The sequence below is a fragment of the Dromiciops gliroides genome, chromosome 1 (assembly GCF_019393635.1).
Source record: "Dromiciops gliroides isolate mDroGli1 chromosome 1, mDroGli1.pri, whole genome shotgun sequence".
Lineage (NCBI taxonomy): Eukaryota > Metazoa > Chordata > Mammalia > Microbiotheria > Microbiotheriidae > Dromiciops > Dromiciops gliroides.
Window position 1 is genome coordinate 583,809,997 of NC_057861.1, and position 21,401 is coordinate 583,831,397.

The 21,401-nt window shown below is 36.8% G+C and overlaps 1 protein-coding gene across 1 annotated transcript in view; it reads left to right on the top strand.

Moving 5' to 3' along the window:
- SNX29 (sorting nexin 29) overlaps positions 1-21,401 on the top strand; it is a 673,154-nt gene that overhangs the window by 552,715 nt on the left and 99,038 nt on the right. The window lies entirely within an intron of this gene.

A 21,401-nucleotide genomic window follows, 5' to 3' on the forward strand; every position in this document is an offset into this window, starting at 1 on the left:
AATTAATCATAATTCAGCTCCTTCATATTTACATATTTATACTATTTGTTGTTGAGGTCAGAAATGATCAAGGGTTGGCTGATGATTTGTATCTGATTTTTTTTTCAGGGCAATGGGGGTTAAGTGACTTGCCCAGGATCACACAGCTAATAAGTATCAAGTGTCTGAGGCTGGATTTCAACTCAGGTCCTCCTGAATCCAGAGCCGGTGCTTTATCCACTGCACCACCTAGTTGCCCCCTTGTGTCTGATTTTAAAACACATTTCATCAGTATTTCATGCCTTAAAATCAGATTAGAAAGCTAATTTAGTTAAAATATAGCAAACACCAAAGAAGGAAAGCGTATTCCTATATCAGATTCATCTCAGTCTCTGACCAAATAAATCATTTCTTCTGTTAAGATGTTAGGGAATTAAACCCATAAAAATGCAAGATTTGAACATTCTACAGGGTATTTTTCATTTGCTAACACCAAGAAGGAATAAAATATTTCTTTAAAAAGAGAAATATCATATAAACTATTCATTTTTAGGCTATGACAAATCTTGGGATCCTTCCAGAATTTCTCCAAATGCTTCAAAACACCAGCCTGCTTAATCAGTAATAGGCCAAAGCTATTATGTGACATGTTTCTTAAAAATATTGTTATTATTATGTAACTATTAGAGAGGTAGACTGACTTAGTAGATACAGAACTAGTGTCAGAGTCAGGAAGACCTGGATTCACATCCTGTATCTTATACATAATGGCTGTATAGCCAACTATTTAACCTTTCAGTGCCACAGGCAAAGACTAACATTTATGAGAAAGTTCTTATCTCTATTGGTAGAGAATGTTCCTTACTGAGAATTCCATGGACTAAAGAAAGCACATATCCATTTTTTTTAGAGTAACATGATACATTTCTTTTTTTAAAAAAAATCACATCGAAAAAACCTTGCAAGAATTCCCATTTGGTTCACTGTGCCCATCAATATCAAATCATTTTGCTTACAGAAATTCTTCTCACATATAGATGATTTATGACAGTTCAGATCAAGTCAAATCAACAAGAATTTGAATGCTTAATATGTGCTAAGCACTAGGAATACAAATGTTTTCAATGTAACCTCTTTTGAACTTGATTTGAATTCCAGCATTCTAGGAAATCTATTCTACAAATCCCTAGTAACATCAAGAGACAGTGGGTATAGGGGCAGCTAGGTGGCACAGTGGATAAAGCACCGGCCCTAGATTCAGGAGGACCTGAGTTCAAATCTGGCCTCAGACACTTGACACTTACTAGCTGTATGACCTTGGGCAAGTCACTTAACCCCCATTGCCCCTCAAAACAACAAGAGACAGTGGGTACTTTAGTGATCATAGTGTTGATCTTAGAGTCAGGAAGACCTAGGTGCATTCTCTAGCTCTGTGACCATGAGTTAGTTACTTTATTTTTGGGTGCTCCAGGCAACCCTGTAAACCTATTCAAACTAGTTGTTCTGTATTGGTAGAGGTACTTTCTTCACTGGGAATTCCCTATACTGAGAAAAATCACAAGTTCTGACTCAAAGGAAAATCATAGTTTTATGGGTTGAGTTTGGTGAGATGAACCATCAAACCCATAAGTGAAAAGGAATTTATTAAAAGAAGTAAATATGATCTACCCGTTAGTGAGTCCAGTCAGGAAGCATAGAATATGCTGTTGCTTATACAGCTTCCTAGGTAGGTAGTCCCCTTGCTTTACAAGAGGTTAACTATCTATGACCATGTCTATATACGTAATAGGAAAGATCCATCTGTGTCAATCCTCAGAATGAGTTAGGACATGAATAGCTTTCAAGTTAAGTTTACGTAATAAGGGCGCTGCTGCTTTTTCCCCCTGATCTAGTAGATATATTATATGATCTATTATATATGTATGTTATGTATACAAACCCTGAAAGGTGACATCTTATGCATCTTGACTCTTAACTCTTAGAAGCTGTACTTACTTGGTAGTACTTGTAGGTAATTGTTTTCATTCCAAACTAGATGTCTTGGTCCCTTCCACTTTGGTGGTCATTGTGGGGCATGAGTTGGGAGGATGGCCTTAGGTTGTTATTCAGGCTAGTAAGAGTGCTAATTTACTAAATACGAGGATGAAGAGTGTCTCTCCTGCCCAAGCTGTCACCTTAACCGTCAAATTTGCCCGTCCAGTAGTAATTGTACTTTGATTCCCTCTTTTCTTTCCCTTTTGGCTGAGTAAGACATAATTATTTCTCCTAAGTCCACTTTGGCTGCTACTCAGCATAGATCTGGGGAATTCTTATGATTTTTATTATTTTCAAGGACCGATTGCATATAGGACATGGAATTCTCAATACACTCAGGAGGATAATAGGCTCACTGGTAAAACTGTACAACTCAGTGCTACCAAATGGTTCTGGTAGCCTAGTGAGTTTTGGTACATGGTCAGCAATTCCTTTGATATCATTAAGGGCTCCAAGGACTTTTGATTAATAATTGGCAAAGAGGGGGGCGGATAGGTGGCGCAGTGGATAAAGCACCGGCCCTGGATTCAGGAGGACTTGAGTTCAAATCCGGCCTCAGACACTTGACACTTACTAGCTGTGTGACTCTGGGCAAGTCACTTAACCCCCATTGCCCTGCAAAAAAACAAAAAACAAACAAACAAAAACCAAAAAAAATAATAATAATTGGCCAAGAAAGTGGATAAGTGGAGCCAAGAAACATGTCTTTTCAAGAATAACCTGTGAGTCTATTTAAGTCATGAAGAGAAATCTAAGCTGATCCTATAGTGTATTTGTATTGATTGAATAATAAATCTTGTGTTACCATAACCCCCCAAATTTTAAATTGATGTCTCTGGAATATACAGTTCAGAATATCATGCAAGCAAACATTCTCCTATCTATTCCGAAGGCACTGCCTTTTATCAGTGACCACTGATAATGATGATAATAATCATCTGAGTATTCATGAATTAAAATGTCCTCTTAAATAATGAGCAGTTTTGTTCATGAACTTGCATATTTAAACTAAAGAGTATTTTATATAATGAACATATTCAATATCTTTTATGTGTATAGAATTCATCTTTACCGAGAAGTTTATGCTGCCTTCATACTCACACACATACACACACACAATACATACAGTATTATTTAATTGCATATACGTGAGATATGAGAAAAGAATGATAACTCTTAGTGAATGATAGACATACCTAGTAATACCAACATATGCACTAGGGATGTCTTTTACCTGTATATCCATCAATTCACATTAGAACATAATTTTCTTTCATATCAGCTACAATTTGATGACGTTCAGTCACAGCAGCATTTGATACCTGTCTTCTGCAGATGTAAGAGGCAGTATGGTATCCTGTGAAGAACACTAATCAAGAGTCAACCTGAGTTCCAATAATTGCTTTTTTTTTGGGGGGGGGGTGAGGCAATTGGGATTAAGTGCCCAGGGTCACACAGCTAGTAAGTGTCAAGTGTCTGAGGCTGGATTTGAACTCAGGTCCTCCTGAATCCAGGGCCGGTGCTCTATCCACTGCACCACCTAGCTGCCCCCAATAATTGCTTTTTTATTTTGACTGAGCTGAGTTTAGAGTACCCCGACGCTTCCTTTCCTTATTGTATCTAGTTTATCCCCAACTCTCAAAGCAGACATTGTTGCTATATGTTCTAGAAACACTGCTAGAAAATCCATGGGAAGACTAAAATCTTCCAACCTTTGGAAGTTCACAAGGTCATGTTCTGTTTTGCGGGGTTAGGGAAATCCAGAAGCTCTTCTACTTGATCAAACAACTTTGTTTTCTCATTTGTAAAATGAAGGAAGTGGATTTGAAGAGAAAGCCTTATTTAACTATATAGTGGAACTTGAGGGCTTTTTTTGTTTTTTGGGGTTTTTTTGTGGGGCTATGGGGGTTAAGTGACTTGCCCAGGGTCACACAGCTAGTAAGTGTCAAGTGTCTAAGGCCGGATTTGAACTCAGGTACTCCTGAATCCAGGGCCGGTGCTTTATCCACTGCATCACCTCACTGCCCTTGAGTTTTGTTTTGTTTTGTTTTTTAAAATAGAGTTTATTGAAATTTTTTTGGTATCACTTGGGTTTTCCCCTGTGTTGCTCTCCCTTCACCTTCCAGAGAACTGTCTGTTTTAGCAAAGATTTTCTTCTAAAGAAAAAGGACAAAGAAGAAAAAAAGTCAGGAAATAAACCAACACATCAAACAAATCTGACATCTTTTTCAGTGTTCCACACTTGTAGACCTTTCCTCCTGCCACCTCTACTAAGGAATGTTGGGAGGTATTTTCTCATATCTCCTCTTTGGGACAAAATTGTTCTTTATATTTTCACAACATACATTCTTTTATTTTTTTGTGGTAGTTATTCTTTCCATTTATATTATTGTAATTATTGTTTATGTTGTTTTCCTGGTTCTGCTTACTTTACTTTGTATCAGTTCATGTCAGTCTTTCCATGCATCTCTGTCTTTTATCTTGTCCATCATTTCTTACAGCACTCTTATTCTAATACTTTGTTGTAGCACAGTTTGTTTGTCCATTCTCTAATTGATAGGCATCGACTCTTTTTTTCCAGTTCTTTGCTACCACAAAAAAATTCTGCTATGAACATTTTGGTGATTTTTCTCTTTAACTTACTACCTGTGTGACTGTAGACAAGTCACATAATAACTCATTGTGCATCATTTCCCTCATCTATTAAATGAGGTGGTTGGACTAGATGATCTCCAGTGCCTTTCCCTTATCTGAATCTTATGAGCCTATGATTATGAGATGAAAAATATATATCACAACTTTAGTAAGTTTTTCACTCTTTTTTCTCATTCCCATTCTATTTCTGTATCATTTCACAGAGGGTGCCAGATCAAGAAGGTACTTAAAAACCTTAAAAATAGTTCTCTAAAACGATAGGTCTGAGATATTCTTTTTTTTTTTTTGGGTGAGGCAATTGAGGTTAAGTGACTTGCCCAGGGTCACACAGCTAGTAAGTGTTAAGTGTCTGAGGCTGGATTTGAATTCAGGTCCTCCTGAATCCAGGGCCAGTGCTCTATCCACTGTGCCATCCAGCTGCCCCTGGTCTGAGATATTCTTATGGACAACTTACTGGTGTGTTTCTTGTCTGAGTAGAGTTTGCCAATATTACGTAGGCAGAAGACTGAATTTTGTGTTATCAAAAGCTTAGGTTCAAGAAGTATTCATTTATTAAGCCTAAATAAAATTTAAGAAACTATCATTTTTTTTTCTTAGGGTAATAGATTAGTTCACTGAAAGTTCATCCAGCTGCATTACCTGCTTTTCTGGAATTAAGGCAAGGCAAATCTGTTTCATATATGCTTCAAGTAGTTTGGCTTACTGTAGAAATTATGCATTTAAATCCTCATTAAAAGCACACATATCAATGTGTGATAGAGGATCAGACTGGACTTCATTAAATTGTGGAAAGCTCCTTTTGAGCTTTTTGCTTCATGCATTTTAAAATATCCCTACAGAAAAAGCACAGTGACTGAGTAGAATTCAGAGCAGGAACTAAGTTAATCTTAGAAGATGTTCAGACCAATGAAATCCCATTGTTTTGTTGTGTACCTATGAGGAGGAAGGACAGGGGAAAGAGAGTTAGCCAATGGAAGTCAAGGTTAAATATAGGGTGCCATACAAAATTGTGAACTCCCATCTCTCCATTCATTTGTAATCTACGTTGATTCCCTTTAATACTTGTAGGTAGGGCACACAAAAGATTTTTCTCCCCTTATATACTAAGAAATTTCTAAATGTCAATAGGTACAGAAAGCGGGGAATACATAGGAGAGAAGGGGCATTCATTTTTTTTCCTAGGTCTTAGTGTTCTCCTTTGTGGCTGTTGCCCTACAAATTTGGAGATGACCCACATTTTTGCACTTGTACACTATCTTTTTGCCTTCCAAGTTTCTGTGGAACACTTGATAACTATCTAGATGAAATTCAAACTATTGATAAACTTATGGAAAATTCTAGGGCTGTTATCAATGTGCCATTGTTTGTCTTGCCTTGTCAATTTGGAAAACCACCAGGGCAGGTGTTCCTGTGCAAAAGACAAGGAAACAAATTCTGGCCAGAAGTGTGAGAGTAACTTATGGAGAAAGTCACAAAATTTTACACGTTCCTATATAGAGTGGCCAGACTCAAAGGGAATCCTTCCAGAAATACCATCATATAGAACAGGCTCTAAAAAGCTACTACATTCTTTCGTTCTCTTATAATGGAGGTATGGGAGAGCTTAAACACCATCAAGATTTGGTTGAAGGTTTGTCAAACAGGTAGTAGGGAGAATATTGTTCTAAGTGACTGAAACCATAGAATAAATGCCACAGAATCTGAGCTTGTTTCTAATTTTGACATTCTGATAATTACTGTAAAATGTATAGGTACTTAATGTTTTAAGCGTGAAGGAAAAATAATTTTTATTATATAGTATACATTCATATTCCTTTTTCCAGATATAGTTATTAAACACTTCTTGCTAGGAAAATCATATTAGAAGAGATAAGTGGATTCCCAAATTTGAACACATTACTTTTTTTTTTTTAAGTGAGGCAATTGGGTTAAGTGACGTGCCCAGGGTCACACAGCTAGTAAGTGATAAGTGTCTGAGGTCAAATTTGAACTCAGGTCCTCCTGAATCCAGGGCCTGTGCTCTATCCACTGTGCCACCTAGCTGCCCCCATATTACTTTTTTAGTGGGAGTTGGAGAGAATTTTCCTTTAAATTAAAATTAAAATCTGTGAATATTAATAAATAAATAGCCCAAAGCTAGATTTTTTATGTACTTAATGAGAGTTCCTATCCTTAAATGGAAGAAGGTAGAAATTCTTTGGAAATTTAAGTATGAATCTTTTATTTGAATGGAGAAACTGAATTTTAACAAACTGAAAAGATGCTAGGACTATACTAGCTACGTTGTGGGAATTCATATTTGTCAGTTAATTGATATTGGCCAGAGAAAGTGCTTTGGGGAAAGAACTGATAATATTATTTTACCATTATCTCTTTCCAAAATTGCTGAATTATTTTCCTTTTAATTTCACAGTTAAAAGATGACAATTTCCTTACCCCTTCACCTTTCAATAAACACACACACACACACACACACACACACACACACACACACACAATTTTATTGAGTTAAATAAGTCAGTATTGAATGAGTTTGTTTTCTGGGAACATAGGATTTAGAGTCAAAAGGGGCCCAAAGAGATCATCTAGTCTACTTCTCAATCCCCATTTTAAAGGTAAGAAAGCCATGGCCTAGAAAAGCTAAATGATTTGTCCAAAGTCACAGTAGTAGCAAAGCTGATATTCAAGCCCTGGGTTCTCTGACTCCAAATGCAGTATTCTTTCCAATATGCCATGCACAGGAAATGATGTGTTGCATTTCAATTATGTAAAGTCACTGGTCCCAGATACTCAATTCCCTGTGTTGATTCTTTTAACAACAATGTTTGTTTCCTCACAAAGGCATACATACTTCTTCTAATATGTCTGTGAATTCAGTCATCAACATGAATAATATTCATGAGTAAAATGACTTATGACTGTTGGTCATCAGTCATATTGTCTCACAGTAGGCTTCCCATTCTGGGAACAGAGTAAGGGAATTCTCAGAAATCCCAGTTCTAGAGAAAGATGGTTGTTTTCAGTTAGATTTTAAGATATCTGGACTCCTCTCTATCATTACTTTATTTAGGCTAATGTTTTTCCATGTCATGCAAGATATTGCTGGCTAGTTAGTGTCCACAGCATCTCATGGATATGATGGTACAGATAACCCATAGATTTGCCCTTTGTTAATCAAAAGAACAATCTCAGATGTATTGGTTGTCTAACAAATTTGAAATAAACCTTTATAAAACCCATATATCTGTGGGTTTGTTTGGGTTCTTTTTTTTAGTATGTTGCATTAAATAATTTTTAAAGTATCTATGAGATTGGGGATTTTTTAAAGGTATGTTTAGAACAAACTTATCACGGTCTCCTCTCCTATCCCTCTTTGTCCATACCGAATTTACTAAGTCTTGCTGGGTTTTTTTCCCTTTCATAATCAACCCTCTTTAGCTGTAGTTTATTTACTTGAGGCTATCCCCTTCCAGAATGTATCTTACTATAGTCTCCCATTTACTTCTCTATATTTCTACCTCTCTAATGCTTTTACTTTTTTTTCTTAAAAAACAAACAAAAAAACACCCCATGCTTTCTACTCCTAACCTCTATGTATCTTCTGTAATTACAAGAAACAAATTCTTCCCCTATCTTTTTATCTCCTTCCCTAGAGTATTTTCCCCCTTTTTATATTTTTTAATACTCCCATGCCCATAGATTTTTCTTTATTCTTTTACTGATTCTTAAAAGTGTTGGGATTTTGAAGAGACAATAGTTCTCCTTGTCCCTCTGCAGCATATAAATGCTTAATTTTCATTTGGCCCTTTCTGGTTATTTCTTAAATTTCTTTTATTTCTTGAGTTTGTCTTTTGAAAACTCTATCCCCTTATTTTAAAAAAAAAACACAGGAATACTTGAAAGGAATTCATTCCTTTAAAAATCCATCCTTCCTTGTTCCTCTCCCTAATGAGATTATGCTTAATTTTGGTGGATATATTAGATGGATAAATGTGCCAAGGACTATGTTTAATTACTGGGGATAAAAATACAAGCAAACAACACAGTCCCTGCCTTCAGGGAACTTACATTCTAATCAGAGAGGATAACACATAAATAGAAGTTGGAAAGCAAGGTGGAGAGCAAGTGGTTAGCATGGCATGGAGCTGGCTAGGGGGTATAAGTCCCCTTCAATATATCATATTATAATCTTTTCTTTCTTCTCTCATAGTTGATGCAAAGTCCTATGTACATATGACTGGTTCCTATGTGATCTATCTCTTCCTGGCCATTTGCTTTGTGTATGTGTATGTGTATGTTTTCTATATAAATATATACAAATTAATCTCTCTATATAATATAATATATGTACGTATGTTTCTGTGTGTATAGTTGGTTGTTGTTGTTGTTGCTCTGAATCTTGGTAATCCCATTTCTGGGAATGTTATCTCAGGTAGTGACTTGTAGATTCTATAAATCTTTATTTATCTATGGTAACAATACTTGTTATTTATTTATTTATTTATCTCAGGTAGTGACTTGTAGATTCTACTAATCTTTATTTATCTATGGTAATAATACTCGTGAATGATTTTCTTTTATGATTTCTTGAAATATTTATTCACATTTTTTTTTCTTTTATGATGTTCTTTTAGTAGGTCAATAAAGCTCATGTTACCTCTCCATACCCTGTTTTCTAAATTAGGTGGTTTTGCTAGTAGATCCTAGATTTAATGCTAGAAAGGGCATTATAGGTCATCTAGGCCAAACCATTCATTTTTTGTACAAGAAAATTGAGGCCCAGAAGTTGTGACTTGCTCAAATCACACAAGTAATAAATGGCAGAGATAATATATCACACATATTCTAATTTTTTGTCTTTTGAGTTTGTTCCATTATTTATTGCTATATCATTGAATTTTTATTTTCCTTTACTTCCATTCTTTTTTTCAGTGTATCCACTATTTTGCTAAAGTTTTCCAGCTTCTCTTCTAAGCTGTCTATTCTGCTCCCTGTCTCTTCACTTCTTTGATTAGTCCTTCCAAACATTCTTGGAGTCTTTGCATAATCTTCCCTGGAGTTTTAGTTATAGTTGTTGAAGAATTCCAACATGTAGCATAATGCCTGATACATAATAAGCACTTAAAAAAATGTTGCCTTCTTCCCTCCCTCTCTCCTTCCTTCCTTTCCTGCTTGGTACAATCTTGTGTAGCTTGAGTTCCTTATATCCTTTTGGAATATAAGATCATCTCTATTGCACACTGAGGCATTGATTTATTTAACATGTACCCATTTCCAGATCCATTTCAATTATATCTGGCAGACTTCTTAGAGTTAATATCCCCAGATAAGTCTTACTGTATGTTTTTTCTTCTTTCTTTCTTTCTTTCTTTCTTTCTTTCTTTCTTTCTTTCTTTCTTTCTTTCTTTCTTTCTTTCTTTCTTTCTTTCTTTCTTTGGTGAGACAATTGGGGTTAAGTGACTTGCCCAGGGTCACACAGCTACTAAGTGTCAAGTGTCTGAGGCCGGATTTGAACTCAGGTGGTCCTCCTGAATCCAGAGCCGGTGCTCTATCCACTGTGCCACCTAGCTGCCCCTTACTGTATGTTTCTTGTGGTTGAAGGTTCATCTTCAATGTCCCTTTTCCATGTTAGCAAGGTTAGATCTTTTCCTTAAAAAAAAAAAAAAGGTATCAAGGGGGGCAGCTAGGTGGAGCAGTGGATAAAGCACTGGCCCTAGAGGCAGGAGGACCTGAGTTCAAATCCAGCTTCAGACACTTGACACTTACTAGCTGTGTGACCTTGGGCAAGTCACTTAACCCTCCTTGCCCCTCCTCCCAAAAGACTTAATAGGTTAAAAAAAAGTTGAATTTGAAATTGGGGTGATGCCAATTAATTGGGGAAAGGCTGAACAAATGGTGGGATGCGATTAGGATAGAACACTATTGTGCTATAAGAAATGATGAGCAGGATGCTATTAGGACTCGTGAAAAATGCAATCCATATACAGAGAAAGAACTAATGGTATCTGAATACAGATTGAAGTATTTTTTAAAAAGACTTAATTGGCTCAGAGGACTAAGTACTTAAACCATTGACATAACTTCTTACTCACCTGAGTATCCCCACCCCCCCAAAGCACCACAGCATAAACATCTCCATCTGCATTCTAAGGCTTTGACCTAGAGACCACTTGGGTAACAGAAGCAAGGAAGCTGTACTTAGCTGAATCGAGATTGTCTCCCCAGTGAATAATTTTTCCGTGCTTTAAATGTCTTTCCTTTGCTATGGCTAAATAATTTTCATTTTGTTGACTATCAAATCTAAGAACTGCATTTTTTTTTCATATTTTTTTTTTTTTGGTTTTTGGGTGAGCCAGTTGGGGTTAAGTGACTTGCCCAGGGTCACATAGCTAGTAAGTGTCAAGTGTCCGAGGTCAGATTTGAACTCAGGTCCTCCTGACTCCAGGGCTGGTGCTCTATCCACTGAGCCACCTAGCTGCCCCAGAACTGCATTTTTTAAAAAAAATGTTTTTGAGAATTGGAAATCAAGGGAATGCCCGTCAAATGGGGAATGGCTAAAGAAGTTGTGGTATATGAATGTGATGGAATACTATTGTGCTGTAAGAAACGATGAGCAGGAGGAGTTCAGAGAAACCTGGAAGGACTTACATGAACTGATGCTTACTAAGAGGAGCAGAACCAGGAGAACATTGTACACAGTAACAGCAACATTGAACAATGGTGATAGACTTGGCTCTTCTCAGCAGTGCAACAATCCAAAACACTTTCAAAGAACTCATGATAGAAAATGTTCTCAACATCCAGAAAAAAGAACGATGGATTATGAATGCAGATTGAACCATACTGTTTCTACTTTGGGGCTGGTTTTTTTTTCTTTCTTTTTTGAGGTTTTTCCCTTGGGCTCTCTTCTTTCACAAGATGACTAATGCATGTTAAGGGCTAAAATTCTAGCTAGTCTGTCTAAAATATCTAATGAGTGGTTGCCAATAAATTATAAGCTTTAGCAAGAGTTAGGCTTTTAAGCATTTATTAAGGAAAACAAGAATTTGGTAAAGAGAGAGAGAAAGGCCTAGATTCCTATCTATTAAAGGGAGAGCACATTTCTAGCTCCACTTTCCACCAGAGTCCAGAGGAAAGAGCCTGAGAGCGAGCGCCAGTGTCTTCCTTCCTCCTCCCACTAGCCCGCGTCACTTCCTGATGCCAAAGAAAAGACTCCTGGTCTTGCCCTCAAAGACCTTCGCTTCATGGGCAGAACTCTTCTACAGTAAGTCTCCAGCAGGTGGCGTTATTCCAATCGTTACATGCAGAAATATATTTGATGTGGTTGTACATATATAACCTATATCAGACTGTTTTCCATCTTGGGGAGGAGGGTGGGAGAAAAATTTGGAACTAAAAATCCTATGAAAATAGATGTTGAAAACTATCCTTATATGTAACTTGAAAATAATAATTAAAAAAATGTTTTTGAGTGTGACAATTCAAACCTGTCTTGTGTCTGAGGTATTTTACCAGGTCCACTCAAGCCTGGCCTTGTATAGATATATTGCAAAGACATCTCTTTAGAGCAGGAAAATATGGGTTCTAGTCTTGTTTCTGCCACTAACTAGCGATGTGATCTTGGCATGCTACTTACCCTTTTTTTTTTTTTTTTGTGAGGCAATGAGGGTTAAGTAACCTTGCCCAGGGTCACACAGCTAGTTAAGTATCAAGCGACTGAAGCCGGATTTGAACCCAGGTCCTCCTGAATCCAGGGCTGGTGCTTTATCCACTTCGCCACCTAGCTACCCCTACTACTTACCCTCTATGGGCTTTGTGTCCATTTGCCCCACAGTGCGGGAGTATTTTTATTTAGTTAATGGTTTATTTCCATAAATCCTAGTTGTAATACACTTGCTGCACTTGATGTTTTTTAAACGTTTATTTATACAAAAAAGTCCAGTAGAATCTATTCATCACAAAACTGTCATTCTCATTTGATATTGACAAAGAGCTGCTGATGTTTGCAAAGGACTTTAAAAATACTTTTCACTTTCCTTCCTTCTTTTGGAGTAAATCCTTACTATTTAGCAAACCCAAACTGGCAAACTATCCTCTTGCTAAATGTCAACCCCCTACTCAATGAGCTCTGGTGGCTCCCTGTCACTTCCAGTATCAACTATAAATGCCTGTTTAGAGCTTAAAGCTCTTTCTAACCTGACCTCTTTCTTCCTTTACAGTTTAATAACACTGCTTTCTATAGTGCACACTGTGATCCTGCTACACTGGCTTACTTTTCATTCCTTTAACATAACACTCCCATCTCAAGCCCTGGGATGTTCTGTTCCCTCAACTCTTCTTCTGAGTGTCCCTGACTATGTCTGTAAGGCTCATCTTCAGTTTCACTTTTGCAGGAAGCCTTATCTTGTCCTATTCTCCCTGCTACTAATGCCTTCCAGTCTCAGCTATATCTTGTATATGCATAGTTATTTACATGTTATCTCCCCACAAGAATGTAAGGAGAGTTCCCTCCCCTGCTTTCTTCATCTCCGCAGTGCTTAGCCTAGTGTCTGACATGTGATAAACACTTAGTAAGTGCTTATTGACTAACTTACCTTTTAGCAAACAGAATTGGCAAACCATCCATTTGTCAAATGTATGTCCTTGATGCATTGCTGTACATCTTGAGATGAGCCATGGAAAACTATGTCTCCAGAGTGTTATATGCTTGATCTGAAAAATGATATGAGAGACCGTCTGTGCTGGACATCATTTGTACTTGTAAATATCTCTGTGGCTGATTACTATGCCATTATTTAATTTCTCTTTCCAGTTTTAAAGGCTTTGTGAATTTATTTAATCCCTATCTTACATTTTTTTCATAAATTCTTTGCTGACTAATTAAAAATAGTTATTAACACTTCTCAATTTTTACTCAGTTCTAAGAATAACTTAGAATAATTGATGTCTTCTTCAGTATCTTATTATTTGAAGATAACTTATTGTATTCCCTTTGTCATCTCTCCTGCAAGTTACCTACCTTCCCCCCAATTTTTAGCCACTTACTTTTCCTCCTATTTTCTGTCCATTTTAGTTCCTGTCCCTTTTTACCATATAACATACATGTTTTTCTATTCTGGATTCCTTAGAGACACAATGTAGAAGGACAGGAACCTTTTCCACTTATTCTTTCTCTGCAAATATACTGCCATGAGCATTGCTAGCAGTAATACTCCTTACAATTAGTAATAAATGGTCTTCAGACTAAAATCCAGAGAGAAAGAGAGAGAGTCAGTCTGTGTGTGTGTGTGTGTGTGTGTGTGTGTGTGTGTCTGCGTGTCCTTTCAATCCCCTTCTAGGTTCACAAATTCTTGTGAACAAGATTAGAACAGGCAAATGCCTGTTTGTTTTATATACATTTACACAATAAAAGATTATTGCAAGTTGCTTCTAAAATCCAACTTAATGTTTTTAATCTATGATTCAAACTTCCAAAGTCAGGCTGACCTTCCTAAACATTACTCAAGTTAGTCTGATTTGAAGCCAATCAAAATCCAGTTCTTTTTTCACTTTTCACTTATTTTCTTAATGTTATAAGTTCTGACTGTTTGACTTCCTAGAATTTTCTTTAAGAAATAATTTTTTATTGGGTTTGCTTTCTTGATAAATAAGAAATTTAGCTTGTGTTTCATCTTTTAGAAACTCAGAAACATAGTCAATCTTGACATTCCCATTATTTGAGATATAAAGGAACTCTCATTCTTTTTTAATTGTCCTTTCTCAAAATAGACAATCCTTACTAAAGGAACCCTTACATTCTCCCATCAAGATTATTACCTTTCTCTAGGATATTTTTCTAGTTCTGAGTTTAACCTAAATATCTAGTGTATATTGGAAATAATAAAATCAGAAATTGATTATCTCTATATTCATCAAAATAACATTTCTTGGTATTGAGGTTTGGATACCTTTCATTTGTTTATTGAAACTTTCCTTTCCTTTCCTGTCCTGTCCTGTCCTCTCTTTTCCTTTCCTTTCCTTTGCTTTGCTTTCCTCTCCTCTCCTCTCCTTTCTTTTCCTTTCCTTCTCTTTTTATCATCATATCACCTCTGCCATTGGATCTAGCTGAAGCTGATAATGCTATCTACTGGTAATGCTGCTATTAGGAATTTAGTTGCCTGGTTTCTTGCATCTTTCATTAACATTTTCAATTTTCACATATCATTTCTTAGAGTAAAATTTCATGGGATTTTAAAAGAGTTTTTCAACCACTTTTCTGTAAAGATGAGCAAACTGAAGGACATGCAATTGAAGCGACTTGAACAAAGTCATAGCTAAGTGAATGTCAGAGTCCAGAGATCAGAAGCCAAGTCTAAGTCAGCTCTCTAATATACCATTCATTATGACTCTCAAAACTGAAAAATACAGTTACAAATCCCATTTCCTCACATGTTAAATTAATTGTTTAGCCTGAGCCAATTCCTCTGATAGATAAAAAGGCCATTTAATTTTTTCATATCATTTGGCTACATTGAACTAAGCCAGACACTGGAGGGTACAAGAGATTTTTTTCACATGTCTATTTCTTTGATCTTAAATATAAAGTTAAGTAATTTTTATAAAGCTAAACTGAAGGATTATAATACTTAAAACTATTTTTATATAACATTACCTGATGTCCTCATGAGAAGTATGCCTTATGTTCAATTAAAGGTGTATAGTTTTGTCAGGCAATCAGTAAGCATTTATTAAGTCCTTGCTATATTCCAGGCACTTTGTTAAGGGTTGGGGATGTGAAGAAAGGTGAAAGATAGTCCCTGACCTCAAGGTGCTTACATTCTAACAGAAGAGACAACACACAAGCAATTATGTATATCCAAGATATATACAGGATAAATAGGAAGTAAACAACAGAAGGAAGGCACTAATATTAAGAGTGATAGGGAAAGACTTCTTGTAGAAGGTAGAATTGTAGCTGGAACTTGAAGGAAGCCAACAGATGCAGATGAAAGAGCATTCCAGACATGAAAATGTTCAGAATGAAAAGATGAAGTGTTGTTGTGAAGAACAGTGTTACTGGATTAATGGTTATGTTGGAAAGAGAGGAAGGGGAGTATAAGACTAGAAAGGTGGAGAGATAATGAAAACTTTGAATACCAAACAGAGGATTTCATATTTGAACCTGAGGGTGATATGGAGCCACTGAAGTTGAGGGGGGTGACATCATTGGACTTGTGCTTTAGAAAAATAACTTTGCTATCTGAATGGAGGATAGACTTGAGTGGGGAAAGACTTGTATCAGGGAGACTAGCCAGCAGCCTCCAGGTATGAGGTAGTGAGGGCTGACACCAAGATGGTGGCAGTATCAAGAGAAAATGGGGCATATTGGAGAGATGTTGCAAAAGTGAGATTGACAAACTGTGGCAACAGTTTAGATTGAGGGGTGAGAGATACTGGGGAGTCAGTGATGACACTTAATATTTTTATGATTATTAAATATCAAGTGTTACAAAAATAGAATGAAGTAAGCATAAGTGATCTTTTATGAACATTTACTGAAGGTCTATAATTGTGGATTATTTATACTAAGATAATTGTGGATAGTGAGGATTCAATAATTTAATGTAATGGGAGTGGGGTGGGAGAAGGATAATGAAAGCCTTCTAGCTGAGTAGAAGTTCTGAATTAATGGAGTATTTTTAAGCTTTTGGTTTATTTAAACTGTAGTAAATATCATAATTGGTACTAATAATAAAATTAGGTGAGATAATAGAGAAAATGACAGATCACAATAGACCTAAATTGCATAATAATGTATTATAAACTTAGAGATCTAACCAATCAAAAATAAATTGCTAGGCCCCCCAAATGGGGAATCACTGAAAGAAGCCTTATGTTTGAAGAGACTACTGTTTTTAGGCTGCTTTTCTTTTCTAACTAGACTGTGAAACTGTATAGAGGAAGAAATTTATTGGAAAGCTTACTTTGTAAAAATTAATATATACCTGATTTGAATTTTCACACACTCTGAGTAACTGAAGAACTTAAGATCGAAGTATTTTATAATTTCTCTTCTTGCCATACCGAGGAGAAATTGTAGATATAAAGTATTATCTTTTTAGCTAAGATGAGTTGCATTCTTTTACAGTCTTTCCCATTATTCCAGTTTTACCAAGGCTTCTAGTAGAACAATGAGAATAATGCAGAAATGAATCGATTCCTGGAAAGTCATTGAGAAAATCATGGACTGTTAGAGAATGAAAGAACCCTGGAGATCTTGTCTTTCCCTTCATTTTATAGATCAGCAAATTGAACCTATCTGCCCAAGGTCACATCAGAAGTCTATGTTTTCTAGTCCTTGCCACTATACTAAAGATATATGGTTTGTACTTGTAGGAGAGTGTTTTCCAAAAGCCACTTTTTCTTCTCTGAGCAAAGCTTAAAGATGATGAAAACAGAACAGATCCAGTTATGGGTGATTGGTATGTTCTGCAGATGCTGCCCTAGTTTATACTTTTATTAGTGAGCTTTTGTAGTACTGCACTGATGGGCTAAGGCAGAGAAGGCTGGTTTGGACCAGAAATCTGCTTGAAGCAAACAACCAATGCCAGCCCACAATCCACTTTGAACATATTGATTTTCATCAGTTTGGCATTACTGGGTGCACATGTTGAAATTTGGCAGCAAGTCTGCTGATAGGAACTGTAATTAGATGTGAAAATTATAATAATCCTGTCAGCTCAACTAAAAGCATTCAGATGGACCCAGGATATTAATATTCTGCATCAATAATTAATAAAAATTATCTAAGATTTTACTTAGTGTTTTACACCTGTGTCTATTGGGTCTGAAATGGAGAGAAATTCAACTCTGTTTCTGACAGTAGGTTTTCTGGTATATATTATTATTAAAGGGCAGTCTTTCTATTGGGAACTCAAGTAATATTTTCTCTTAAGGAGAGGAAGAATTTTAGTTACATGCAAAAAGTTTTACCCCTAGTCAGTTTCTGTCTTTGCTCTGTGAGGACTTTTGGAATTTAATAGGCCTTTATGTGATATGTGATATCTATGTTCTTCCTTTAGGGAAATGAAAGAGGTAAGGAAATAATTCCATTTAATTCCCATTCCTCTGATGTCACCGATTGATTATGGATATAGAGATACAGAACTCAGAGGGCACTGATGAGACCTAGTATGACATCTGAAATAACTAAAACTAGTAATTTTCAGATTGACTCACTTGGAAACATCATGTTAGAGGTATTCACTTGATTGAATTGGTATCTTCCAATTGTTAGCACAGGAACTGAACTGTGTTAAGAAGTATTAAGGGATCCCCTGAACTTGTCTTTTTGAGTTGCCATGTTTTCCAGAAACACATGCAGGAGGCCCTGGATGTGTCAAGGACAAAGTGCCCCTTGAGCTTGTATCCCAAGCTGCCCTTTATGTCCTTGGGAGTCAAGACAGGCACCAGTCAGTTCGCATTAGACTGGGGAATTGTTTATGCAGCTAGGACCCTTGTTAAGCAAACCATCCTATCTTCATGGTTTAACAGTTCCCAAGGGAAACGAATGCCACTTTTGCCATCACCTTGCTCCTCGTCTTTGGGAGGGATTTTGTCTTTTTCTCACCTTTGCTATCTTTTCCCCCTTCTGTGCCATGCCCCTTTAGGTAGAGATTCTGGATGTCCTGCTTAGTTTGTCCTACTGTTATAAATGTGGAGACTTCTTTATGGATTGTAAGCTCTTTGGGTTCCACATACATGTTCATTTCTCTTGTAATAACCTAGTTTTCACGTAAGTTTCATGAAGCTGTGATTGCCTATTAGCAACTAGCAGGGCAGGAAGGCAAGAGCTGTGGCCAATAACTATGAGGAATGTAGTCGTATTTTTCCAATGTGGAGACTACTTGTAGCTGGTACACCAAGACAGCAATCACTTTTCAATCTGGCCTTGAAGGTTTGAGTAATTCCCATTGGCTAATAGGATTATATGATTTACAGTTGGAAAAGGACCTTAGAGATCATGTTGTACAACACTTTAGTTTTATAAATGAAATCAAAGTCCTGAGTTATTGACTGGCTTTTATAAGGTCACACAGATAGTGAAGTAGCAAAGCTGGATTCAAATTCAGACATGACAGAATTCATGAAGTCTTTCTGAATACAATTGGTCTCGTGTTCAAGCTCAGCCTGGGTATATGGTACAACTTCAATGGCTTTTGACCCAAGTGTTTGTTATTTGGATGGGAAGCTTGGATTGGGCAGTTTCTCATTAATGTAATGATGGCACTCATTCAGTAACCTTGGAAGGCAGATGTTATCTTAGGGCGGGCAGCCTACCCAGGGCAGCTGCTAATAAATATCCTGGGAATGAACTCAGAAAAAGCCAGAGTTGTCTTAGAGAGGAGCTCCTCACAGAAGTTCCAAAGGGCAAAACAAAAATTGCACTTTTAATAATCTAGCTAAGTAGTTACAAGTAGTTATTATATGCTATGAAAATTAGATTCTACTTCAAATAAAGCTATTAATCTTTAACATGCAAATAGAAAATGTACCATCTCTTTCATATGTACCCTTATCTCAAATTACATTGCCATTACTTTGGTGGTGGCAGACCTTCATCGCTTTACTCCTCAGCTATTGCAATAGCCTTTTAAGTGATCTTCCTCCCCACTTTAGTCCATTTTCCATGACAGCTGTCAAATTTGCTGTTCTTAAGCATAGGTATGACCATTTCCCACCCTCCTATCCCTACTCCATAACCTCTGGAGAGGTCCAGTTTATTTGGTATCAAACATATAGTCCTTTCTTTGGCTTTTAGAGCCTTCTTATTTCAGTCCCTTCCAACCTTTCCAGGCTTCTTATACCTATCCCTGCCCTGTGAATTCTGCAGTCCAGTGACTTTGGTATCCTTACTGTTCCTTGCCCAAGACACACCATCTCCTGACTGAGAATTTTCGATACCTGTCCCTTATGTCTGGCATGCTCTCCCTCATAATCTCTGCCTTCTCTGGCTTCCTTATCTTCCTTCAAGTCTCAGCTAAAGTGCCTTCCCCCTGAGACGGTCCCTAGTTTAGCCTGTTTGTGTCATGTTTGTATATAGTTGTTTTCATGTTTTCTCTCCCATTAGACTGTGGGCTCCTTGACAGCAGGCACTATTTTTGCCTTCCATTGTATCTCTAGCACTTGTTACCTGGGCACAAAGTAGAAGCTTCATAAATCTTGTTGACTGTCTTTTTTTTCTAGTTTGGAAGGGAACCTCCCAAAATGGGGGTTGTACTGGTTACAGCACAAAGTAATGAATAAATGAGTGAAAGTCCACAATCAATTGCAAAACAAATTTTAAAAGACCATCCTAAACATTCCTATATATACTCTGCCTTCTTTGCTCATGTTCCCAGGTTGTAGATCACTGATGGAGAAAAACGGGATCATTTAGATCTCATCTGCTATAAATCCACAATATCTTGTTTCAATTTGGCCTTCTGCAGACACATCAGTTCTATTATTTGCTTCTCATTGATTTCCTATTACAGTCTTCATGATGGCCATTTCGATTGGCCCCCTATATACTTCCATCAAAAAAAAACAAACCCTCCTTCTTACTCTCACTTTGTTTACTAGTCATTGGCTTAATCTCCTTTATCCACACCCGTGTCTATATTAACTTAATCATTCAATCTGCAAATATTTATTGTCTGCTATGTATAATGGATTAGGGAGATACAAATACAAATAAGAATTGGTTCTTGCTCTCAAGGGCCTTAGAGCTGAGGGCCTTTGTAAGGCTAAAATTCTTGCTATACTGTCTAAAATCTAATGAGTGGTCGCCAAGAAATTGTAAGCTTTATCAAGAGTTGGACTTTTAAGCATTTATTAAGGAGAATAAGAATTTGGTAAAGAGAGAGAGAGGCCTAGATTCCTATCTATTAAAGGGAGAGAGGATTCCTAGCTCTGCTCTCTGCCAGAGTCCACAGGAAAGAGAGCGAGTCAGAGCACCAGCCTCCCCCTTCTTCCTCCCACAAGCAAATGTCACTTCCTGACGCCAAAGAAAAGATACATGGTCTTGCCCTCAGAGACCTTCACCTCATGGCGGAGTGTTTCTATAGTAAGTCTCCAGCAGGTGGCGTCATTCCAATCATTACAGTCCCCGCTTTGTTTCTTCAAGAAACGGGGCATTTCCTTGATGAAATAGTCAAAAATAACAGAATATAATACCCTATGCTAACTAACAATATGTTAATAACAATATAGAAAAGGGAGAGAGGAAAGTTTTGTCCAGAGATACAGTCCCTTACGAACCTTCGCTTTGACATTGGTCTTGCAAAGAGAGGGCCTCTGCAGAGAGTACATGTTACAAATGGTGTATATAATAACAGAAGGGAAAAAGAAAAACAACAAAACCAAACTGTTCATTTAAAGTCTTTGAAAGTCTTTTTCTCAGATGTCCTCTAGGTGTAGTCATGGAATGGAAGTTTTTTCAGGGGTTGATGTGTGGATGCTGGTAATCAGCCAGGAAAATTTCCTACAAAATTGAGCTTAACACAACTTTAAAATAGCTTTGTCAATAATCAAATCAAACAATGAGAGTGCTCATAAACATGTCTAAGGGAATTCAGAATCTTAGTTGTTACACATGAAACATAATAAAACAAAAATTGAAACATTCTCTAAAACTTAATATTACTATAGTCCCCCCTTGTGGAGGGTAAATTGAGAAGACAATTGCTGTGATATTAATTTTTTAAAATAAT